The sequence below is a fragment of the Aquarana catesbeiana genome, linkage group LG01 (assembly GCF_042186555.1).
Source record: "Aquarana catesbeiana isolate 2022-GZ linkage group LG01, ASM4218655v1, whole genome shotgun sequence".
Taxonomy (NCBI): domain Eukaryota; kingdom Metazoa; phylum Chordata; class Amphibia; order Anura; family Ranidae; genus Aquarana; species Aquarana catesbeiana.
The window spans coordinates 117,989,637-118,016,696 of record NC_133324.1 but is presented as its reverse complement, the minus strand read 5'-3'; positions in this window follow the sequence as shown (position 1 = coordinate 118,016,696).

Below are 27,060 nucleotides of genomic sequence, written 5' to 3'. Positions count from 1 at the left end.
ATATACAATGTAATACTGACATATAATCACACACATAGGTTGGACTTGGACTTGTCTTTTTCAATCTCACCTACTATGTAACTATATGTAACTATGTAAATTTATCCGAAGTTCCGAATTATTCGAAATAACGAATGTCGCATCTAAACAAATGGAATGTAACAAATTAATAATAAATAATAATAAAAACTTTTTATTATTATTAATTTGTTACGTTCCATTCGTTTAGATGCGGCATTCAGTATTTCGGATAATTCGTAACTTTGGATAAATTCGTATTTGTTATGTTCACTAATAGCCAAATTTGAAAGGAATTCCAATACCTATAACTTAATAGTTAGTTATTATTAGTTAGTTATTATTTCAGATTTTCGTTTTTATTTTCAGATTTTCGTTCTTTTGAATTTTTTTGGATTTTATTTCTTATTTTCTGATTTTTTAATTTTCAGATTTTCTCTTTCTTATTTTCGGATTTTCAAATTTCCGAATTTCTGAATTTTTGTATTTTAAATTTCCGAATTTTTGGATTTCGAATTTCCGAATGTATTCGAAATAAAGAATTTTATGTTAACCACTTCAGCCCCGGAAGAATTTACCCCCTTCCTGACCAGTGCGTTTTTTGCGATTCGGCACTGCGTCGCTTTAACTGACAATTGCACAGTCGGGCGATGTGGCTCCCAAACAAAATTGACGTCCTTTTTTTCCCACAAATAGAGCTTTCTTTTGGTGGTATTTAATCACCTCTATGGTTTTTATTTTTTGCGCTATAAACAAAAAAATAGCGACAATTTTGAAAAAACGCATTTTTTACTTTTTGCTATAATAAATATACCCAAAAAATATTTAAAAAAAACATTTTTTTTCCTCAGTTTAGGCCAATACATATTCTTCTACATATTTTTGGTAAAAAAAAAAAAAAAAACGCAATAAGTGTTTATTGATTGGTTTGTGCAAAAGTTATAGCGTTTACAAAATAGGGAATAGTTTTATGGCATTTTTATTATTAATTTTTTTTTTACTAGTAATGGCAGCGATCAGCGATTTTTATTGTGACTGCGACATTATGTCGGACACATCGGACATTTTTTACACATTTTTGGGACCTTTGTCATTTATACAGCAATCAGTGCTATACAAATGCACTGATTCCTGTGTAAATGACACTGGCAGTGAAGGGGTTAGGGAGGGGTTAAGTGTGTCCTAGGGATGTGTCACTAACTGTGGGGGGGCGTGGCTACATTTGACACGTCACTGATCTCAGCTTCCAATCACAGGGAGCAGAGATCAGTGACGCTGTTACTAGGCAGAACGGGGATATGCTTGTTTACAAAAATGTTTACAAGAGGGTTAAGGCAGTGCTGGAAAATAATGGTGGCCACACAAAAATTGGGCCCAATTTGGATATTTTCACTAAGGGATGTACTCACTTTTGTTGCCAGCGGTTTAGACATTAATGGCTGTGTTGAGTTATTTTGAGGGGACAGCAAATTTACACTGTTATTTACATTGTAGCAAAGTGTCATTTCTTCAGTGTTGTCACATGAAAAGATATAATAAAATATTTACAAAAATGTGAGGGGTGTACTCACTTTTGTGAAATACTGCATAGACACATACAGTATATGTATATATATATATATATATATATATATATATATATATATATATATATATATATATAAAAAGAAGGCCAGTATGGTGGCCTGAATTTATGTGAGGAGCCCGGAGGGTATTTAAGCAGCCCACTCGCTCTTTGCTCCAGTGTGCGATAATACACGTCACTGGGCCGACTCTTCTCAGCTCACCTCATGTTCATGAGTCTGTGCATGCGGCTTCTCCATTCGTGGTCTTCGTCGGCGGTTCCCGCTCACTGTCGCAGGTAGTATTCAAACCTTTTTTGTATCACATGCAATCTTGCGATTCATTATGCTTCCTATCCTGCATCCCTTTCGTAAAAAACCTGCTTCCGAGTTGTTGTCGGACATCATTCGGCACAGGCGTGGTACATTCGTAAGTTCCTCCCGCCAAACATATGATTCATTTGTAAATCCAAGCCTCTGAGATGCTGTCGGTTGTTGTCCGATATCACTCGACATAGGCTTCACTGGTTATAAGATTCACTGTCCATGGGGTTGCCGTCTCATCCATTTGGAGATGAACATGTATTGTTTGTACGGGTTCTACGGCTGAATGAGGTGGTAATTAGACCCACCTGGTGCCTTGTCTGCACTTTGATTAGCCTGGGGGGCTGGGTGGTAGGTATGTGTTCAGTTTCGGAGTAAGGGGTGGCATACACTCTACAACCGATTCGTATTAGATTCATTTAATACTCCTTACTACCGATTCGTATCAGATTAATTTCATACATTTTACAACCGATTAGTATCGGTGTCATTTCTCTTTATAACCGATTCGTATCAGATACATTGCATACTTTCTACCGTTGCCATTCGTTGTAATCCCCATACCGTTTGTTTTAGTTCCCACAGCGGAACTTACGAATCGTTTGTACGAGGTTCTTCTCTCATTTATTTACCAAAGTTATTTTCTGTGCATCATGCACGGCGCCACACCACACTCTTCAGATGTATTGCACACCTGCTCCAGCCCAATGCGAACCCAGTCGCACGGTCACTGTCGCAGGTAGGATTCCTTACCGTGTTTTGTCATGTCAAAATTTGTGGCAATTCACGGTGTCGCCCGTACCATGTGTTTGGTTCGCGCAGTGGAACTTCCGAATCATTCGTACGCACTTTTCGCGTTCTATTTCCTACACCAAACCTTGTTGTTTTGCCCCGTGCATGGCATCACGCCACAGCCTCCCAATATGTTGCACTCCAGCCACAGTCCACCGCAAACTCACTCGCATGGCCCACTGTCGCAAGTAAGATTTGTTACCACATTCTTTATGTCCTATCAATTCATTACCATTCGTTGTCTCCCATATCGTTCGTTAGTTCCCCCTACGGAACCTACGAATCAAATGGACGTTGTCCTTATCCCTTATACTGCTCGCTTAAGGGTATGGTAAGTCACCAAACAAACCAGGTGTTTCTATCCTTTTCTCAGTAACCCAATTTTCATTCATTGAGACCCTTGCAGCCATGCAAAACCGTCTCAGCAGCCCGCCACTCTCGTTGAGACCCTTGCAAAATGCAATAACGTCTCAGCTACCCCTCACTCATCAAAAAAAAAAAAAATCTCGGCCCAGCAACCTGACACCTGTTGAGACCCTTGCAACCATGCAAATCGTCTCAGCAGCCTGACACCATTGCAATACGCAAAATCGTCTCAGCAAACCTCTCACTCTTCAAAAAAAAAACCTTTGCCACCAAGCAATTTCGGCCCAGCAACCTGACACCTGTTGAGACCCTTGCAACCATGCAAATCATCTCAGCAGCCTCACACCCTTGTTTAGACCCTTGCGAAACGTAACATCGTCTCAGCAACCTCTCACTTGTCAAAAAAAAAAAATTAATTAAAATAAAATATAAATAAATAAATAAAAATAAATAAATAAAAACCCCTTTGTCACCATGCAATCTGACACCTGTTGAGACCCTTGCAACCAAGCAAAGTCGTCTCAGCAGCCTGACACCCTTGTTTAGACCCTTGCAAACGCAATACCGTCTCAGCAGCCTTACACTTATCAAGACCCTTGCAACCACGCAATACCGTCTCGAGCAACCTCCCACTCATCAAGACCTTTGTGACCACGCAGTCTCGCCCCAGCAACCTGACATTCATTAAGGCCCTTGCAGCCAGGCAAATCGTCTTAACAACCTGACACTCTTGTTGAGACCCTTGCAAAAGGCAATATCGTCTCTGCAAACCCAACGCCCATTGAGACCCTTGCAGTCATGCAATATTGTCTCAGTAGCCTGACACTCATTTGAGACCCTTGCAAAACACAATATCGTCTCAGCAACCTCACGCTCGTCTAGACCTTTGCGACCACGCAATCTCATCTCAGCAACCTGACACCCGTTCAGACCCTTGCAGCCATACAAAATCGTCTCAGCAGCCTGACACTCATTTTAGACCCTTGCAAAACGCAATATCGTCTCAGCAACCTCTCACTTGTTGAGGCCCTTGCGACCACGCAATATCATAAAGAAAAGAAAAAGCCTCATACTTATTGAGACCCTTGCAATCACGCAATATCGTCTCAGAGGCCTGACACTCACTGAGACCCTTGCAACCATGCAATACTGTCTCAAAACAACCTCATACTCATTGAGACCCTTGTAACCACGCAATATCGTCTCAAACGACCTCATACTCATTGAGACCCTTGCAATCACGCAATATCGTCTCAAATGACCTCATACTCATCGAGACCCTTGCAACAACGCAACACCGTCTCAGCAAACCAGACTGAGACCCCTGCAACCATGCAGTGCCGTCTCAAAACAAACCTCATACTCATCGAGACCCTTGCAACCACCCAGTTTCGTCTCAGCAAACCAGACTGAGACCCTTGCGATCACGCAATATCGTCTCAGCAAACCAGACTGAGACCCTTGCGATTAGGGATGAGCTTTGAGTTCGAGTCGAACTCATGTTCGACTCGAACATTGGCTGTTTGCAAGTTCGCCGAACAGCGAACAATTTGGCAAATTCGAATGCCGCGGAACACCCTTTAAAAGTCTATGGGAGAAATCAAAAGTGCTAATTTTAAAGGCTTATATGCAAGTTATTGTCTTAAAAAGTGTTTGGGGACCTGGGTCCTGCCCCAGGGGACATGGATCAATGCAAAAAAAAGTTTTAAAAACGGCCGTTTTTTCAGGAGCAGTGATTTTAATAATGCTTAAAGTCAAACAATAAAAGTGTAATATCCCTTTAAATTTCGTAGCTGTGAGGTGTCTATAGTATGCCTGTAAAGGGGCGCATGTTTCCCGTGTTTAGAACAGTCTGACAGCAAAATTACATTTCAAAGTAAAAAAGTCATTTAAAACTCGCGGCTATTGCATTGCCGGTCCGACAATACACATAAAAGTTCATCGATAAAAACTGCATGGGAATTCCCCACAGGGGAACCCCAAACCAAAATTTAAAAAAAAATGACGTGGGGGTCTCCCTAAATTCCATACCAGGCCCTTCAGGTCTGGTATGGATATTAAGGGGAACCCCGGCCAAAATTAAAAAAAAAAAAAGACGTGGGGGTCCCCCTAAATTTCATACCAGACCCTTCAGGTCTGGTATGGATTTTAAGGGGAACTCCGCACCAAAATGAAAAAAAAAAAAGGTTTGGGGTCCCCCCAAAAATCCATACCAGACCGTTATCCGAGCACGCAACCTGGCAGGCCGCAGGGAGGAGATGCTGGACGAGAACGCCGGAGGAAGAACCAGAAGAGCCAGAAGAACCAGAAGAAGAAGAAGAAGATGAAGGAAGATAGAAGAAAGAAGAAAGAAGAAGCATTTGAATAAAGGAATTGTCAAAAACTGTCTCTTGTCATTTTTAACATTTTTGACAGTTTTTTAGTGAAATGGTAGGGGTACTTTTGTACCCCCTTACCATTTCACACGGGGGGCCGGGATCTGGGGGTCCCCTTGTTGAAGGGGGCTTCCAGATTCCGATAAGCCCCCTGCCCGCAGACCCCCACAACCACTGGCCAGGGTTGTGGGGATAAGGCCCTTGTCCTCATCAACATGGGGACAAGGTGTTTTGGGGGGCTACCCCAGAGCACCCTCCCAATGTTGAGGGCATGTGGCCTGGTACGGTTCAGGAGGGGGGGCGCTCTCTCGCCCCCCCCTCTTTTCCTGCGGCCTGCCAGGTTGCGTGCTCGGATAAGGGTCTTGTATGGATCTTTGGGGGGACCCCACGCCGTTTTTTTTTTTAATTTTGGCATGGGGTTCCCCTTAAAATCCATACCAGACCTGCAGGGTCTGGTATGGAATTTAGGGGGACCCCCACATCATTTTTTTAAATTTTGGCCTGGGTTCCCCTTAATATCCATACCAGACCTGAAGGGCCTGGTATGGAATTTAGGGGGACCCCCACGTCATTTTTTTTTAAATTTTGGTTCGGGGTTCCCCTGTGGGGAATTCCCATGCCGTTTTTATCAATTAACTTTTATGTGTATTGTCGGACCGGCAATGCAATAGCCGCAAGTAGTTTTAAATGACTTTTTTCCTTTGAAACGTCATTTTGCTGTCAGACTGTTCTAAACACGGGAAACATGCACCCCTTTGCAGGCATACTATAGACACCCCCCCAGCTACGAAATTTAAAGGGATATTACACTTTTATTGTTTGACTTTAAGCATTAATAAAATCACTGCTCCTGAAAAAACGGCCGTTTTTAAAACTTTTTTTTGCATTGATCCATGTCCCCTGGGACAGGACCCAGGTCCCCAAACACTTTTTGTGACAATAACTTGCATATAAGCCTTTAAAATTAGCACTTTTGATTATTCATGTTCGTGTCCCATAGACTTTAACGGTGTTCGAATGAACTTTTTTCCTGTTCGCATGTTCTGGTGCGAACCGAACAGGGGGGTGTTCGGCTCATCCCTACTTGCGATCACGCAATATCGTCTCAGCAAACCAGACTGAGACCCTTGCAACCACGCAATGTCGTCTCAAAAACAAATCTTCATACTCATCAAGACCCCTGCAACACTCACTGACACTCTTGCAACCAGGCAATATCATCTCCAGTAGTATAAAACACTTTGCGGCATGCACCTACGTGCAAACTCACCTCAGTGAAGAACAATCAACCACACAAACACGCAGTGGCACCCTGTTGGCCATTCATCTCCAGTGGCCACTCATCTTTTCTCTGTCTTTCTCCTTGAGGTTATTTCGGGTTTTCATCTGGCACCAGGTTGGAGTTTATCTCCCCAGATAAAAAAATAAATAAAAATAGGAGGGGAAGAACGTACAGTTCGCATCTTTTCCAGGGTCAGTCGCATGACAGGATTGAGCCAGTTCAGTTTAGGCAAAGTTACGATGACTTCCTGCTCATCGAACAACCAGGCACACCACCGGCAGATCTAGACAGGTTGAGGATAGTGTTCAGCAATCTCAATGTGCCCATAGCCGAGCACAAAGTGGAAGGCCCGGCACACTTTATCACCTTCCTAGGTGTCACTCTGGACACACGTGGCATACAGGCTAGCCTGCCTCCTGACAAACTAGCCTGTACCAGGACAGTTATCCACGACTTCACCCAGTCACAATGGCGCACCATGCGGTAGTTGTAATGGCTGTGCATTGAGTTTTTTTTAGACTGATTTTCATCAGTGTTGTCACATGATAAGATATAATAAAATATTTACAAAAATGTGAGGGGTGTACTCACTTTTGTGAGATACTGTATATATGCATTCTACATTTGAATCATTAATTTGTTGTCTAGCCCAGCCATAATAAAGCCTTCTTAATCTATCCCAGTCTATATTTAATCTTGGCTTTCCTTTGATTTGTTAATGTATTTTTTCTAGTGCTTTAGGCTAAATCAAATAACTCGCCTGTTTGTTCAAGTAAATTACATTTGTTGATACAAGACATCAAGATTTTAGTTTTCAATTTAGAAAAAAACCCAATCCCTCAGGTGCAGAATGGAACTTATATTACAGTTTAAGGAAGATTGCTATGGAAAAACTAGGAAAATTGCATCAGCTGCATTAAATAAATATCCAAAAGTGAAGCACAAAATAGCCATCAAACACAAAATATGAGGGGAATCAGAGTTTAACGGTGTGGCAAGGGTTATAAAATATGAGTACAAACACATACAGCGTTCAACTGATGTTTCAGGAAGGACATGAGGTAGTTTAGACTTTTACAATAAAATACAGTTGTGAACTTGACAAGAGAACACTTTTTCTTGGAGGGTAAATTAACAGTAGTCAGGATTTAGCACTCAAGTTGCTGCCTGGGTCTTGGAACATCATTTAGCAGCACAAACAACAAAAGTGTTCCCAATATGTTATTCCATATCAATGGAGCATGTGGACACATATGGCACCTATGGCACCCAAAGAAACTCCATCCGATAGGATCACCTCTACTATAGAAAACATTTTCTTGTTTATTTGGTCCTAGATTTTGAGTCAATGTATTGTTGAGACTGAAAATTAGGGAAATTCCAGAATTTTAACTGCTTGCTGACCAACCGCCGCAGTTGTACCTCGGCAGAATGGCACGGGCAGGCAAATCGCCGTCGTTATGTCGCTCCTTCTGGAGGCCATTAGGGGCGCCCGCAGCTCGCCCCCAGAGCGGATGCGAGCGCCCGGCAGTCTCGGTGACCGCCGGGCTCCGGCGATCGCTCGTAACACAGCGAGAACCGGGATCTCGGTACTCTGAGGGAAGAAGTGACAGATTGTCTGTTCATACGAAGTATGAACAGCGATCTGTCATCTCCCCTAGTCAGTCCCCCTGCCCCCTTCAGTTAGAACACATAATAGGGAACACAATTAACCCCTTGATAACCCCCTAGTGTTAATCCCTTCACTGCCAGTGACATTTTTACAGTAGTCAACGCATTTTTATAGCACTGATCACTGTATTATTGCCAATGGTCCCAAAAATGTGTCAAAATTGTCCGATTTGTCCACCATAATGTCGCAGTCACAATAAAAATCGCAGATTGCCGCCATTACTAGTAAAAAAAAAATAATAAAAATGCTATAAATCTATCCCCTATTTTGTAGGCGGTATACCTTTTGCGCAAACCAATAAATATACGCTTATTGCGATTTTTGTTACCAAAAATATGTAGAAGGATACATATCGGCCTAAACTGAGAAAATAATAGCTTTTTTTTTTTTTTAAAATGGGGATATTTATTATAGCAAAAAGTTAAAAATATTGTGTTTTTTTCAAAATTGTCGCTCTTTTTTTGTTAATAGTGCAAAAAATAAAAACCGCAGAGATGATCTATTTGTTGGAATCGCAAAAAGTGCTCTGGTCAGGAAGGGGGTAAAATCTTCCGGGGCTGAAGCGGTTAAGCTGTCAACCGAATAGGAATAGAGGGACAATCTTTAAATGAGTACATTTAAGCTGGCCATACACCAGTAGTTTTCACACAAATGTTCATGTGAACATTCATACGAAAAATGTTATCAGTACATTCAATGACATGACCAATGTCATTCAGAAGTACTCACAAAAATGTTTGCTTTCAAAATTCGATTTTGGAGTAAATGGACCTTCCCAAATGAAAACCATTCATTTGTTTAAGAAAAATTTCCCATTCTGCTTCTTCAACATTTTTTGACAGCAAGGTCAAAAACAAATGTTGATTTGACCCCAGTAATGATTAGAAAATCAATCAAACATTCCTAAAACAAAATATGTTCATTTTTTAAACCAAATTCTACTATTGTATGGCCAGCTTTATTCTGATGATTGACAACTGTCTAATACATTTTTTATTCATTTTGGAGCGATTTCCTCTTACTTTCTGTTGTGTTTACAGGTCAATATGGGATACAGATGGCAAGAAAATCTGACAAAGCTTTTAATCATTCCCTACTCTTTTTAAAACTAATAAGTTTTTTGGTTAAACATTACTTTAAATAGTTAAACGGAGTGCTTTACATTAAGAACTTGCTCTGTGGTACAGTATTGTACTTTTAGTTTTTCCTATATACTATATAAATTGTGCATGTTATCAGTGTGTGCTTACCTGGGTTTCTCTCCCACACCGCTGAAAACATAGTAATTTACTAATTGTCTACCACCCTAACTGGCCTTTGTGTCTGGATGAGTGTAAAGGGGCATTGTGTATTTTCCATCAATAGCAGGAACTTAGAAAGTAACGTGATGTGCTCTGGAATAAGGCATTAATAATTGGCATTATACAAATCAAATGACTAACCCACTTGATATTCTAATCCTCATGTGAAATTATATTTGGTAAAAAAAAATATTAAGCCGTGTATGGGGTGCAGCAGACAACAAATCCCAGTATCTCCTCTACATGTGCCTCTGGATAGCAATATTTAAAGTGGAATACCACTTAGAAATGTTGTTAGCTTTGGGTAGAAAGGAGTTGGATTAATGTTGTGGTGCCTCCTGGTAGGAGACAGAGCTAACAGAGACACAAGGGGTAAGTGACAGTTTGTCTTCAACAGAGCTCTTGAATGTGGAGATGAGCTGGAGACCCTAGTGGTACAAGTTTGCTTTGTTGAAAACTGTCACTAGGTCATGGCCTTCAGAATCTGCCTCCAAGCAGATAGGAGGAACAGAATGGCTACAGCGTGGAGGCTGTACACTAGGCAGCAGGCAGAAAATTAGTCAGGTCCATGAAAGGGTTTTTGCAAGCGGCAAGCAAGAGAGTAGTCAGGTTCAGGCATTTGTTGAAAGCAAGGTGCAACCCTGTTTTTTTTATTTTTTGCTAAACAAACAAAAAAAGACAGAAAATGTTGAAAAAAAAATAGTTTTTTCCTTTTTATTATAAAATTTTACAAATAAGTAATTTTTCTCCTTCACTGATGGGCACTGATGAGACGGCACTGATGAGGAGGCACTGCTGAGGCTGTACTGATATGTGGCACTGATAGGTGGCATTAATGGGCACTTATGAGCAGTGATGATGGGCACGTATATTGAGCACTGATGGGCATTAATTGGCACTGATTGGGCTGCACTGGTAATTAGGGCACTGATGATCAGTGTTTTGAGTATCTGTGCACATGTCCCCTGTCAGGATTTCCGGTTACCGGCTCTCCTCTCCTCATGCTGTGAGAGCACATGAGTACATGAGAGCTGATAACTGGCAACTCTGTTTAAACTGTGATCAGCTGTGATTGGACACAGCTGATCACTTGGTAAAGGGCGGCTGTGATTGGCCCTTTACCACAAACTGTGATTAGCTGTGTCCGAAGGACACAGCAATCACAGCACGTGCCAGATGCGTGACCCAAGGGGGGGCATGAGAGGCTTGGTTCCAGGGGGACGTCCATGGAAGCCCTCCCTGAACAAGAGAGCCGCGATGTAGCCGTCTTTTGGCTATGGCAGGTTAGGAAGTCTTTAAAGCAATATAAAAAAAAATAGAATTTTTTACATTTTTAATCTTTAGCCCTCATTCACACGAGGCGGACTCCGTTTCCACGGAGCCTGCCTCAATCCACCGGCTCAGCGGGAGATCAGTCCGTTGATCTCCGCTGAGCCAGCGGATGACAGGTCCCTCTCTGCTCACTGAGCGGGGAGGGGCTTTTCATGCGCCGCTGCCGCCTATGGAGGGTTCGGACGAAAACGGACAGCATGTCCGTTTTCATCAGATCTCACCCAATCCGATCCGCCAGCGATGGACCTGGACGTAGGGCCATCCGTATGCTTTTAGACAGAGTCTAAAAGACGGGGTCGGATGTCAGCGGACATGTCTCCGCTGACATCCGTCGCTCCATAGGCTAACATGGAGTGCCCGTTCAGGTCCGCCGTCAAAATTGACAGGCGGACCTGAACGGTCTGATCGTGTGAAAGGGGCCTAAAGGATAAGTTCACCTTTGGTTTTTAGGTGGAACATGTAACATCTCCGATCCCTGCATTCCCTGTGACAGCAGGCCAGGGATATTCTCCCCTTACCTGCTGTCACTATTTGAAAAGAGTGTGGCCGCGTGGGGCTCAGCCCACGTGTCCGTGTCATTGATTCACAGGTTCCTGTGAATCAATGAACTACAAGTACCGCCAGCCTTTGGGGCCTGTCAGCTTGTAGTTCTTAATGAACTACCAGGGCACTGTTGAGTACTTTAGTAGTTCATTGAGTCTGTCTTTGTGAAATTGCCTGCCTGTATGATGTATGAGCAGACAGCTTACACTGACAGTCTTTAGGAATCCTACATGGCACCTGCGCTCAGCTGATCAAATGGTCAGCTCTCCCTGGAATCCCAGATTCATACACACATCATTGGCTCCAAGGCTGGCTCTGTTCCTCCTCCAATACTGGGCTGGCATCCACTCATGTGATGATACAAGCACACCGTATACCATGGATAAAGGAACAATTCATAGTGCAGTATTTATGCAGTGGCTAAAAACAAAGATAAAAAATACTGCCATGCAGTCACATAACTCGCCACCACACCAGAAGTCAATGTGGCAATGTGACATCATGCATGTAGCTCACCCAACACATTTCCCACAAGCTTGTGTCACCAGAGGCCCCTGAGGACACACTCTTGTGGGAAACGCGTCTTGCCATCAGTGGAAGCACTTTTGGTCAGCCAATGTCATTGGCTGGGCTGTGATGATGTGCATGTGCAGGAATTCTCAGGTTCAGCATTGCTGTGTGAGGGTGGCGATCTTAGTACAGAAAAAACGATTTTGCTTCCCTTTTGTCAAAGCCTGCACCACTAGTGACTGGTGATCTAAAGACAAAATGAGGAATAATTAAACAGCAGAAGGATTGGTAGAGAAAGTGCACAATAATACACATAAGAATAACACACACACATAGAAGAAAATTAAGCAGAAGCAGGGAGGTCTTTGCACTGTGTATACAGCTTCCGCTCCTGCAAGGAGAACAGCCAGCACAGTAGGAACATCACCAAATCTAACTTTAGTTCTTGTGAGAATAGCAGTCATGGGCAGCAGTGGCTTGGTTCTCATACTGCAGATATACAGCCATGAGGCTTTAGGCACAGGTGTGCCTAGGCACACTCACATACCAGAAAGTGCAATGCTATTTTAAAGGAGGAATTCAAGACAAATGGTTAATTTTTTAGGGTACTGCCTAGACAAAATTAACATGTTCATATCTCCCCTATAACACAACCTTCACTTTTTGAGTTCAGGTCCACTTTAAAGGGAACAACCTCTAAAAAAGGCAGTGTACTTTCAAAGTATATTGCTGTTCCAACCAGGCTGCAAAGTTTAACAATCAGAAAATTATATTTATGTGCCAAATAAAATGCTCTCAAATGAGATTCCTACTGTGCCTATAAAAGTAATAGAGCTGACATGGTGAATAGTGATTGCCCTCTTCCATCATCTCCATGTTTATCATTACTGCATGCAATCAATGGTGTCATCAATTTGGTGAAATATCAGAGTACAGTTTTCCCCCTTCCTTATCTAACACTACAGCATGTTTTAATAAAGTCAATGAATGAAAAACTGTGTTATTATTGTTCACTGTATTTGAATGTAAATGACTTTAGTATTGATTTTCATAGACAGGACCAGGTCACCCTAATTAGTTATTCAGAAAGAGTGCAGCTTGCAATATTAAGCTTTATCAAGAAGGGAATACAGTAAATCGTGATGATGGGAATAAAGTCAGCCGTCACTGCAATTCTCAAATAATTAACAGCGCTATAGAAAACCCATGTCTCTAATGACTGTTCAGATTGGAATATAGATTGGTTGATTATAAGTCTGCTGCCCTTATTACATTCTAAAAACAATAACTACATATAAAGGCTATTTTCTATGTCTAGACAACAGTGTGATTTTATTTCTTAAAGCAAACTTGTGGGCGCTTGTAAGCTTGCTGTGGGATTACACTGTAGGCACCTCTAGAAATCTGCATGCACAGTGTGTTTAGTTTCCCAAGACCTCCAAAACCCAGGAGGTTCTATTGTACAGCAACAAGTCCTTGCATGGATGTGCTGTGGCCCTTTTCTATAATCATTATAGGCCCTTAACGCTGTATGTCCCACCCGATGTTCGCAAGCTTTTATACATAAGACCAGAGCTGCTGTTAGAAATCTTGGGGCCATGTACAGCCTAGCTGACAGAACAGTGAACCATGCATGAGCAAACCCCCCTCATTCATGCAGCCAGAATACTTGTGTGAATGAACCCTTACCTATGTCTTCGACACAGATTCCTCAATCCTTTCTCTGCAGTCTCAGCTGCAGAGTGAATAAACAGGAAGCGCTCTGTACAGAAACTTCCTGTTCATTCACAAGCGGAAGCATTGTAAACACAGGGAGGGCCACAGGGGGATTGGTTTGAGTTATTGCACCCATTTCTGCTGCTCTGGGCCCCCTTGCTGAACTTATGGGGCCTAGGCCCCATACAGGAGGGCAGGTGTTACTCCATTTTCAGTGGCCCTACATTGGACGCTCAAAATTCAATGACTGTGCCGATAGAATGCTGTTTCTAAGCTTTCTGAAAGCCTTTTGTTCAGTCCAATTTTCATAAGTGACCTAACAGTTTCAACAATCTTGAAATCTGGCAGCATAGGAGCTGCCTTGCAAGCAAAAGCATACATGCTGAAAAAAAATCTGTAAGCAGCAAACAAGCATGCCTCTCTTTCCATTAAATCTCCATTCTCTCAAAGCCTGTTCACCAAAGTTTAAAGCGGTATTAAACCCAAAAGCAAACATTTATTATATTGCAGCTTACCATTATTTTAGATGTGATGGTTGCATTAATTTTCTTCTTTAGGTTTTTTTTAGACCAAGTATATAGATAAGTATTTCTGACCCTTTTTTTATGATGTTTCTAATCTAGATATTTGTGACTTAGGTAGTGCTTAAGCCAGTGGGTAAGTATAGCAACGTAAAGTTTAATATTATAACCAGTAGCGCTCTACTAATCTTGTCTTGAACTTGAAGTACCAAATAGGACTAACAGTAGAATCACCACATAAAGATTACAATGCACTCAACAGATCCATTGAGGTCAGAGTTATCAAGTGGGCAAAAACTGCTTGTGAAACCAAAGCTTCCCCAGGAATTTCATCAACAGAAGAGCCAAGCCAAGTGACGTCCTCAGTTCACACCTACCACCAGATAGGTGACTTCGCCATCTGTTGCCGCAGAACAAAGCTGCAGCTGGGCAAAGCTTAGAGTTTGGTATGTCAGACACCATACCTAGTGCTAGGCATAAACAAGTTTTATATTGGATTTTCATGTTTTGCTTTGCATTAAAAAAACATTTTTGCACTTACCATTCTTTTTATTTTTATATTCTTAGTGTGGGAGTTCCGTTAATGTGGATGTCACTGCGAATATCACTTGAATCAGCTCACGTGTGATGGTATGCCATAAGAACCAAAGGAACAGCTTTAAAAGCACTTTGTCACCTCTTGATAGCTCTGCAGTTAATAGATCTGGTGAGCACATTGCAATCATTTGGTGGTGGTCTCGCTCCTCGTCCTATCTGTCACAGAGCACCGCTGATAATATTGAACTTGACATTTGGTTTGTATGTCATCCTTGCAAGTTAACTGCGAAGTAAATTTTTTTGGAGGTTGTTGTGATTTTTGGAACAGCAGCAAGTCAACTAGAAGGAGGTCAGTAATGGCAGCCTCCATTTTTCCATCATATCAGGTTAAAGAAGCTGGAAACTCCAATAGAATGAATGAAAGTAGTGTGTGTCATAAACTGCATTGTTTAAATAATATAGTCTATTTTTTTACTTTGTCTCTTTTGTTTTCATCTCAATACTAAAGATCTCATGCAGCCTTTATGAAGCCACTTCTATCAACACGCATTCCTGCGATAGCTTCATGGCATTTTCCAAGGCAGGGTTTCTAACTGTGACATCAGTGGACTATGCCAGTTTAGTGTGTGTAAAAATAGCCACATGTAATCTCCAAGTTGACAACAGAGGAGCACAATTGGGAGACAGGGATAGAGCTTGCAATGTTATAACACTAAGTGCTTAAACAAGGACCTGCATGGCAGGATCACCAGGCATTATTTTAATGAAAACTGCAGATTTTTGACATTACATTGATATGTTAAAGCTTAATTGAGATTTTACATAGTTACATACTGTAGTAGGTGAGGTTGAAAAAAGACACAAGTCCATCAAGTCCAAGGGTACGTGCTGACGTCACCACGCTGTGTACTAGAAGGACGGGCCTCTGTTGTTTGCTGGCTGGCTTTGTTTTTATAAGCAACTTTTAAACATACCAAACATAAGTGCAATACTTTTTTATATAATTAAATCGAATAGACTGTATTACACTATGCTCAGTCTTTTTTTTCTGGGTCATTTGCTGAGTATAAAGGTCACCGACTCCATAACGGTGCCAGTGCTTGGGAGACCTACAGCCATTCCTCCTGTGAAACTCAGCCAGAGATCGTCTGTGCAAGTTAAAAGCCTTGGCTGGGCTAGAGCCACATGCCCTTTTTGCTTGCCATCCAGTAAGCAGGTTTTTCTTAAGGTGGCGGGGCACTTTTTGGTTTGAATCACTGTGGTGCCACTGGGAAGATGATTTATTCCATCCTATATGTTGATCAATAATATGCCGTTTCAATGAAGATTTACCTGCAATATGTGGGACTATTTAGCGCAGCTTCTCTCATTTCCCATCAAGTCCAAACTATGTGTGTGATTGTATTTGAGTATTACATTGTAAATCCTTATGTGTTGTGGTCGTTCAGGTGCTTATCTAATAGTTTTTTGAAACTATCGATGCCCCCCCGCTGAGACCACCACCTGTGGAAGGGAATTCCACATCCTTGCCGCTCTTACAGTAAAGAACGCTCTACGCAGTTTAAGGTTAAATCTCATTTCTTCTCATTTTATTTTATTAAACTTCCTTCTACGGAAAAGTTTTATCCCTGTAGTGGGGTCACCAGGGTGGTATTTGTAAATTGAATTCATATCCCCTCTCAAGCATCTCTTCTCCAGAGAGAATAAGTTCAGTGCTTGCAACCTTTCCTCATAACTAATATCCTCCGGACCCTTTATTAGCTTTGTTGCCCTTCTCTGTACTCCCTCCATTTCCAGTACATCCTTCCTGAGGACTGGTGCCCAGAACTGGACAGCATACTCCAGGTGAGGCCAGACCAGAGTCTTGTAGAGCGGGAGAATTATCGCTTTATCTCTGGAGTTGATCCCCTTTTTAATGCATGCCAATATTCTGTTTGCTTTGTTAGCAGCAGCTTGGCATTGCATGCCATTGCTGAGCCTGCCACCTACTAGGATCCGCAGGTCCTTTTCCATCCTAGATTCCCCCAGAGGTTCTCCCCCCAGTGAGTAGATTGCATTCATATTTTTACCACCCAAATGCATTATTTAAATTTTTTCCACATTAAACCTCATGTGCCATGTAGTTGCCACCCCATTAATTTGTTCAGACCTTCTTGCAAGGTTTCCACATCCTGCAGAGACATTATTGCCCTGCTTAGCAAATACTGAAATTGAGCTGTTTATCCCATCCTCCAGGTCGTTTATGAACAAATTAAATAGGATTGGTCCCAGCACAGAACCCTGGGGGACCCCACTTTCCACCCCTGACCATTCTGAGTACTCCCCATTTATCACCACCCTCTGAACTCGCCCTTGTAGCCAGTTTTCAATCCATGTACTCACCCTATGGTCCATGCCAACGGACGTTACTTTGTACAGTAAACGTTTATGGGGAACTGTGTCAAATGCTTTTGCACAGTGTTTGGATTTTACATATATTTGATTATTATTTACCTATATTCCCATTGGTTATGAATGTAATGTTTGGTATATCCCTCCCATTAAAACACATAAAAAATACATTTGCCCATGATGACAGAAAGTAAAAGACAATTTATAGGCATTCTGAATTTGCTGTATCATGACTTTAAAATATGTAGCATTAAAATCCCATCCAAGCCCCAGCCTCACTATTGTGTGCTACAATATACGTCAGCCTAGTGGAAAATTACTAGACGAGTGTGTAAGACTCCTTGTACAAGAATTTCTGCTTTTGCCATAACATTAACAAACTGATTTTACCTGTCTATCTAGACAAAGTGCTACATAGCCAGCATTCCTGACACATTTGTGAAAATGCTGGCTTTGTCAAGGTCCCCATCTGCCTTCTTATTAAATAAGAATATGCATTGTTTCTTAATGATAAATTCATCCTGAACATCACAAATTTAGTTCTGAAATGATAGAACCAAACATCTGCTTTGTTCAAGTGCACTGAATTTGGCGCAAAAATGAGCTAAAAGCAGCACAGCGCGCATAATTATAGGTGCACAGCGTCAATTATGAACATATTATTAATTGGTGGCACAGCTCTTCAAAGTAACCAGGGGTTTATTTACTACACCATAAAAAATATTGTGCTGGGTCTACTCAAAAAAATTGAGGCAACTATTTGCATCAACTTTTTAAGTACTGTAAACTAAACTTATTTTTGTCTGACTCATTAGACTTTTCATGTTTTCAACTTTGTTCTTTTAAGTAAAGCCAACTCAATTTTTTCAGTTTATAGACCATAGCTTCTATTAAAGCCAACTTAATTTTTTCAGCTTATAGACCATAGGTTCAAGTTAAGCCAACTCAATTTTTCCAATTTCTAGAAAAGTTTAAGATAGGAACACATACATTAACTTATTTATTTCAAATACTTATATAGCACCATCAATTAACACAGTGCTTTCTTTACATATACATTGTACATTCACATCAGTCCCTGCCCTCATGGAGCTTACAATCTAAGATCCCTAAATCACATTCATACATACACATACTAGTGCCAATTTACACAGGAGCCAATTACCCTACCAGCATGTCTTTGGTGTATGGGAGGAAACCTACGCAGGCACAGGGTAGAACATGCAAACTCCAGGCAGGTAGTGCTGTGGTTGGGAATTGAACCAGTTACCCTTTTGCTGCTAGGTGAAAGTGCTAACCACTACACCACTGTGCTACCCTATTTATAAGTTGCTTAGTTGCATAGTTACTTAGTTTTAAGTGATATTAACGTGTAACTTACTCAATTTTTTTAAGTTGGTAAAACTTATTTTCCAAATGTATTTGATATATGTTTGAAGGTTTTTATATAAAAATAATATGTTTTTAAAAAAAGGAATAGTCTCAAGAAACAAGCTTTCAAAAAAATTAACATTTATTATTTATAAAGTGTTACAAATGTAATATTATTACAGCATCATCAAAATGTAAATGTAAACATAAAAAAAAAAATGAAAAAAAAATGCCTTTCTCAAAATTTCTCTAACAAATCAAACTGAAACACACCCACATACAGTATATATGTAAAGAACATAGAATACAGAATGTATTAACTTTCTTTTAGCCTTTTAGGAAAGTAATTTGCACTTTAAAGTGTGAACTTTTGAAGATAGAGTCCCCACATCTAGCTCTAAAAGGATCTTCTGAAAAGCGTCAAAGGTATATTTTAGGTTTTCAGGGTAGCTCAGGCTAAAAGCATAAATGAGTCTCATAATCATCCTTTCTGATACAAAATGAGAGTTCTGTATGAAAAAATACACTATACCTATATGCTTGTTTTTCCTGCCAATACAGCATAACATATGGTATATTTGTTTATGAAATGTAATAACAGTGCAAAGTGGACGGGGCTTTAGGTTACATCAGTGTTTCTCAACTCCAGTCCTCAAGGCACCCCGACAGGTCACGTTTTCAGGCCTTCCATTATTTTGCACAGGTGATTGGATCAGTTTCACTGCCTTAGTAATTACCACAGCCGTTTCATCCGAGGGAAATCCTGAAAACATGACCTGTTGGGGCGCCTTGAGGACTGGACTAGGAACACTGGGTTACATAATCTAACGTTGAATGTCCAATATCTCAAAAACCAAACAAACAGAAAGTTTGTTTTTGTGGTACAAATCAGTACAAATGCAGCACAAGATGCGGCACAGCTGTGGTGGGTATGTAGGCATTAATATTAAAAACAAATTGGCCAAACTGCCAATTCTCTACCCCTAGAATATGAACTCGGATTGAGTGGGGACATGGAGCTCTGCCCATGACAGAAAGAGATTCTCTACCTGAGAATCTGAGAACCTGAGAACCTCTACCTGATAAGCATGGCTCCTGCACTGACAGGTGATCCCAGTCTCCTCCCATCCTAATCGAGTGGTGCTTGTCATTAGTATCTTCCAGGAAAAGAAGGGGAGAAAAGATTTCCTTGTCTCCAACCTCACTGGAGACATCCACCACTCTAGAAATCGTAGGGTGCTGAGACATGAAGACATTAGAGAATTCAACAACTGAGTCCTTCTGTCCCACCTTAACAGGACATTCTGTTGCAGTGGCCTGCAGTGGAATTGGGCAAATGGAATCGCCTCGAATGAGGTAACCACCTTCCCCAATACTCCCATGCAGCGACCCATCGAGGGATACCTTAGAGTTCTGAGGGAAGACATCTGATCTCTCAGAGCTGCAGAGCCCCTATAGGATGAACTGCCTTTGCCTGCAGATATCCCAGATACTCCAACCTCAGAATTACCTCTAATTATTGGTGTGGTAAAGGGTTGGAACTAATGCTGACCTCAGGAAAATTGAGAGCCCATCCAACCTCTGCAGAGTGCAAACTGTGAGAGATAAAATTGTGCTCCAGCTGATGAAGGGATTAATTCTGATCAGCAAATCGTCCAGGTATCCCAAAATGGGCACCCCCTGGACCCTCAAAAGGCCTAGAAAATAGGACTAGGACCTACGTAAATACGTAGAAATTAGAATGTGGACAGATCAAAAAGCAGCACCAATAACCGAAAAAATGACGACTCTCAATTGCAAACCACAATGAACCTCTGATGGGGAAGGGGATCAGAACATGTAGGCAGGTTTTCTTTACATCCATTGATACAAGGAAATCTCTTGGCTGGAGCAAAGCCATTTGAAACCTTTGTACTTTGAGAAATTTATTTAGACTCTTCAAATCCAAAAATTGGACATTCATCTCCGTTTGGCTTGGAACCGTAAACAGGTATGAATAAAAACTGAGAACCCCTCCTGTACTGGAAGTGGCATGCTCACTTCCTTGAACAAACAAGTGACAAGATAGACACCCTCTTTTGAGGGAAAAACTGCAAATTCCCGCAAACATTCCGCCACCTGAACAAATAGGGACACCTCTTCATACAGAGGGAGACCTGGAATCTGATCCTTGTTGCCTTCAATGACCAAGCTGTATTGTGGGGCTAAGGCTTTACTCTGGAGGATGAGCCCTGTGAGTGACGAAAAGACTGCCTCGAGGAAAACTTTTACAAGATAACCTTGCTGACCAATACTGTCAGCCAAACATCCTGTTCATGTGAACGGACAAAAGTCCCAAGCATGAAACCTGCTGAGTGGAACCCTTCACGGCATCCATTGTAAAACAAAGAGCTTGAGGTAAATCTGCTAAGTTTTCACTTATGTCACGCTCACCATCTACAAGTTCCTAGACAAGTGCATTATACGGCCATAAGACTCTGACAGACACCAAAACACTGCTACTGCTTGCTGCATAGCAGCCCCAGCTGAAGAAGAAGAGGCCTTCAGCAGTGTTTCCAACCTCTTATTTGCTGGATCCTTGAAGATGCCAACATCATCCACAGGGCATGTCACATTCTTGTTAAAGTGGTTGTAAAGCCTTAAGGTTTTTCACCCCAAAGTGGTTGTAAACAATCACCTTGTAAAACAACCCACTCAGTTTGAAATAGAAATGAAAGGCAAAACATTTGTGTATAGATTAAAAAGAACTTATAAATACCTGTTTTTCCCTTTTTTTATAAATGATCACCTACCCTCTGTTCTCGGCTGTATAAGAGTTGATGGGAGGAGAAGTAGCAGCACACTGAGCATCCCAGTAAATGGCTGTGCAGGAGGGTCCATTGACACAGACAGCAGGACTTGGAAGCGAACGCGCATGGGGCCTCCATGGAAAGCGGCTTTTCGTGGGGGCACCCGATGAAGAGGAGGGGCCTGGAGCGATGGCGGGGGATCCCAGAAGAAGAGGATCAGGGTTGCTCTGTGCAAAGCTATTGCACAGAGCAGGTAAGTATAGGCATGTTTGTTTTTTTGTTTTTTGTTTTTATCGTAGGTTTACAACCAATTTGAGATAGAAAAACAGCTGCCTCAACTAAGGGCATACCCCACCTCTTAAACTTTTTTTTCCATAGGATGCAGCTGAGAAAAAACACCTTGTCATTGTGCCGCGGCCGAGACTCCCACGCACATGTACAGGAGTGACATCGTTGCAGCTCGGCCAATTAGGTGACCAGGGTCTCCGAACCCGGAAGAAAGACTGGGTGAAGATGGAAGCCTCTGCAGCGGTGACAGCTTGCCACTGGAGGGCTATGTTTAAGGTAAGTCTTTCATATTGCGCTAGTATGCAGTGCATACTAGCACATTATGATGTTGCCTTGCAGGTGCAAACTTTTTTTTCGTCTTACAGAGTTTACTACCACTTTAAGCAGAGTAGGAAAAGGCTAAAACAAATGTGAACTTTTTATCGCTGGCTCTCTTTTGCAGGTTTTTATTATTTTCTTTTCGTTGCCAAGCAAAGGGTTCTAATTCTTCTCCACACTATCAAAAAAAAAACTTGAAAAAAAAAATTTGGAGCTGAACATACACTTCAACAATTGTTGAGACACGCAAGGAGTTCATTGTTTTCAATATGTCAGCTGGCCAAGTTAAAGGCTTACATTGTGACAAGAAGCAGTAAAGCAATACCATAGCACTACAAAGCAGGAAGCAAAACATGCTTTATAATTAAAAGTCATGCACTTAACAACATCCATTGGATTTAACATAGTATACAAAATGGGATAACAATAATAAAGTAATTTAAAAAAAAAAACTTTTTGACTACACACGTTTGCCAAGCAGTCTGAGGTTTAAGCACATGGAATGAGCCTAGCTCTGAAAACTGCATGGTAACTCATCGGATGACTGCTTCAGGGAAACAATAAAAAGTAATTTACTCAATTCTGGATGGCTATAAGGTAAAACGATCCATTGCAGAAACTTGAGCGCTCCAGTACGCACAGGATAACACACACCTTAGAGTGAAAGCACAATATTGTTCAAGCTTTTTTAAAAGTAAAAGAGTTACTAAAACATTCTATATGTTTACAGAGTGGAAAATTACTGATACACACGAAGATGCCAACAAACCGCGAAGCTTTCCCTGCTTTTCAACCTAACCCTTCTGTCCCTAAAATGTTTGGCTTTACATTTAACCTTTTAACTCTGGAAAATTAGAGGTCTCAGGGAACCCTTGGAGATCATTTTCTGATCATTTTACAATCAATGAGTTGTAGATATTATAACAAATAAAATAATAAAAAGTATAATTTACCACCTTAGATCCCAACATTCAGTAAAACCAAAGCTCCTTCCTTGCACTGCAAGGGTTAACTGCTTGTTTTTTTCTAAGGGACAGTAAAAGCATAATACTTATCTGATACTCCACTTCCCCAGCAGACAGCGCTACCCCATCCTACAGCGGTAGACTGTCCCTTGGTATCCTCATGTCCAGTGCATGCCTAGGTGCAATACCCTGTATTGGCCTTGATGATGGCAGAGTATCTTAGATCAGTGGTTCTCAATCCTGTCCTCAAGTATCCCGAATAGGCCATGTTTGCAGGTTTTCCTTCATCCTGTACAGTGCTTTAACCACTTGCCTACTGGGCACTTAAACCTCCCTCCTGCCCAGAACAATTTTCAACTTTCAGCGCTGATGCACTTTTAATAACAACTGCGCAGTCAAACAACGCTGTACCCAAATGAAATTTTTATCATTTTTTTCCCACAAATAGAGCTTTCCTTTTTTTGGTGGTATTTAATCACAGCTGGGATTTTTATATTTTACTAAACAAACAAAAAAGATGGAAAATTTGGGGGGAAAAAAAATCATGTTTCATAGTTTGTTATAAAATTTTGCAAACAGGTAATTTTTCTCCTTCATTGATATGCTCTGATGAGGCAGCACTGGTGGGCACTGATAGGCTGCACTGGTGGGCACTGATAGACACAATTAAGGCGGCACTGATAGGCACAGATAAGGCGGCACTGATGGGGACAGATAAGGCGGTACTGATGGGCACAGATAAGGCGGCAATGATGGCCACTGATAGGTGGCACTAATAGGTGGCACTGATGGGCACTGAAAGGTGGCACCGATGTGCAGCACTGTTGATGAGGCACTGATTGTGGGCACTGATAGGTGGCACTGTGGGCACTGATAGGTGGCACTATGGGCACTGACGGGTGGCGCTGGTGGGCATTGGTAGGCGGCACTGTTGTCTACTGTTAGGTGGCACTGTTAGGTGGCACAAGTGGGCACTAAGGAGCTGGCGGCAGCTCTCCGTGATTGGGACTGATGTCCCTCTCATGGCCACCGGTGATCGGCTTTTCTTTTTTCTCCTCACGCTGTCAGCGCGAGGAGAAAAAATAGCTGATTACCGGCTCTGTTTATATCGCATGATCAGCTGTCATTGGCTGACAGCTGATCACGTGGCAAGGGGTCGGGATCGGCCCTTTACTCCGATCTGTGATCCAGCGAGTCTCATAGACCCGCTGATCACAGAGCGCGCTGGGCATGGGAGGACATCATTAGACGTACTCCCGGCAAAGCCGGTCCGCGCTGTAGCCATCATTCAGCTAAAGCGCGGATCTGAAGTAGTTAAATCAGAGTCAATGGCTTGGTTTTTTGGACAGCTATTTTATCTAAGAGAAATTCCCAAAACATGGCCTATTGGGGGTACTTGAGGACAGGGTTGAGAACCACTGTCTTAGACCGCCGGACTGCAGGGAAGAAGAGGCTGTGGAAACCAGTCTGGCAGAGCAGAGAAGCCTCAGGGAGCTGGGGATCAAGTAAATAAAAAGTGCTTCTCCAGATCCTCTAGATCTGAATGACCAGTTAATCCCTGCAGTGCAGGCGAAGTCCCACTTCAAGGGAGAAGTTTTTAGGTTTCCTGGAGTTCAGCTTTAATGTGAAGCTTGGGCTTGCACAAATACAACATTTTTGGTCATTTATACTGCAAAACTCAAACTCTGCATTGATGTGCAGTGCAGTGCGAAAGATCTTTAGAATCTCATTAATCTGAAAAAAATTATGCTTTTTCTTTAACCACTTGCCGACTGTATAACTTATAAATACGATGGCACTGCTGGGTCTGAGGTGCGCCACAGGCTCTCTCTCGCTGTGATCACACACAGTGGGAGACCCAGCGACGGGTACCGCAGACTCGATGTCCGCCCGCACCTGCCGATTGTTCAGTACTAAGGCAGAATGCCAATCTGTCTATGTAAACAAGGCAGATCGCCATTTTGTCAGTAGGGAAGGCACTGATCCTCCTTTATTCCTGCACAGCAGGGACACGGATCTATGCCTTCCCTTAATAAAAGCACCTCCCCCACAGTACACAAGCACTGGCTAGGAACACATTTAACCCTTTGATTGCCCCTGATGTTAAACCCTTACCAGCCAGTCTCATTCGTACAGTGACAGTGCATATTTTTTAGCACTGGTCCCCAAAAAGTGTCAAAAGTGTGTTAGGTATCCAATTTATAGTCCTGCTATAAATCACTGATTGCTGCCATTTCAGGTAAAAAAAAAAAAAGATATTAAAATAAAAAATAAAAAAATCCCATCGTTTGTAGACGCTATAACTTTTGCGCAAACCAATCAATATATGCTTATTGAGATTTTTTTTTTTTTACCAAAAATATGTAGCAGAATACATATTGGCCTAAATTGATGAAGGAATTCGATTTTGTTCAATTTTTTTATTGGATGTGTTTTATAGCAGAAATAAACAATATTGTTTTCTTTTTCAAAATCAAGGGGAATAAATCTTCGGGAGCGCAAGTGGTTAAAACAGGACAACGTTTAGCTTCCTAGGGCTGGTGGATGAGTTTCTTTGCGCCTCACATTTAAAGAGCAACCCCACTTTTGTGGGAAAAAGAATAGCAAGTAAAGAAAAAAATGATATAGCATATACAATTGCGACATAAGTCATATTGTAATTGAATCTTATTAAAAATTACCTGTCCTTTTCAATCTGCAGCGCTGTCATTTTCTGTAAAATGCAGTGCAATATGGCTACCTGGAGGTGTTCGATACACAGAACGGCCCCCAGAAACATAATTTCCTGCTTGTGTGATTGGCTCACTGATTTTCCTAGAAGTCTGCACTAAGATGAAAGTCAGATTTCAGGCATCCTCTGCAAAAAAAGTTAATTTTGGTGAGATATTCCCAATAGGAAATCACATCTAAAGGGATGCAGACCCAGCAGCTTTTCTCATTAGAGCTCTGCAGGTGCAGCAGCTGATTGATAATTATGAAACCACTTCCATTAGATTCACTTACCACATGGATACAAACAAACACACAGGGATTTCTTCAGAATAACAAAAGGTAGGAATCTGCAACAAAGTTTGTTAAAATACCTGCAATGTACATAGATCACCCAGAAGGGAATGTTTTTTTCTTAACAAAAGTGGAGTTACTATTTAAAGCCCCATTTCATGCTACTGCTGGTGAACCTGGGACAAACTATGTTAAAATATGGGATATAGCTATTAAAAGAGATGTATGTTTTTTCTTTTTTTTTAAGATGCATACTTACCTAGATGAATGCATCATCGTTCTGATGCTGCATCTGTTCCCAGGCACCTCTAACACTGAGAAACGAGCGATCTAACAGAGCCAAACACTCGGTTCTCACAGCTCCCTGAGTAGAGAGCCGGTGCCTGACAGTCCCCCCCCCCCCATGCTCACTGGAGCGCTGGGCTGTAAAGGGGCGGGAGCGGCCGGCACAGGCTCTCAGCAGCTTGCTGAGAGGCTGAGCTGGGTGCCGGTCCAGGCATGTGGACAGATCCCGATTCCATTGTCGCGATCTTGCCCAAGCCTGGACTGGCTCTGTGATGTCAGCAGACGTCAGAAGACTGATCACTGTACCAGCCCACTGCCGGTACCATATGACTGCTGTAACCAATCACAACAGGTCACATGACAGTTGTAAACAAGATTGGTCGCAGTGATCACATGGTACAGACTGGGCCAATCTCAGCCCATCTGTGCCATGTGATCAGCTGTAGCCAATCACAGCTAATCACAACAAAAAAATCTGAATGAATCGATTTGATTCAGTAAAATGCTTGCAACAATGATATTTTTTTGCAATAAGCAAACATAATGTGTAAAAAAAAATACTGATCACTTCCCCCAAAGTAGTACAATGTTACTAAGATGATATTATGTTGCTCTGATCAGAGTGTTTTTAAAAAAATCGTTAAAAAAAGGAAAAATATCCAAAAAAAGAAAAAAAATTTTTTTTTTTTGTCGTACTGTCACCAGTCAGTGTTCCTGATCACCGCCACACCCATTATATGATGATGCTGTACTGCACTAGTGACAGTATGTAAGAAAAAAAAAATGTTTAATTTCCAAA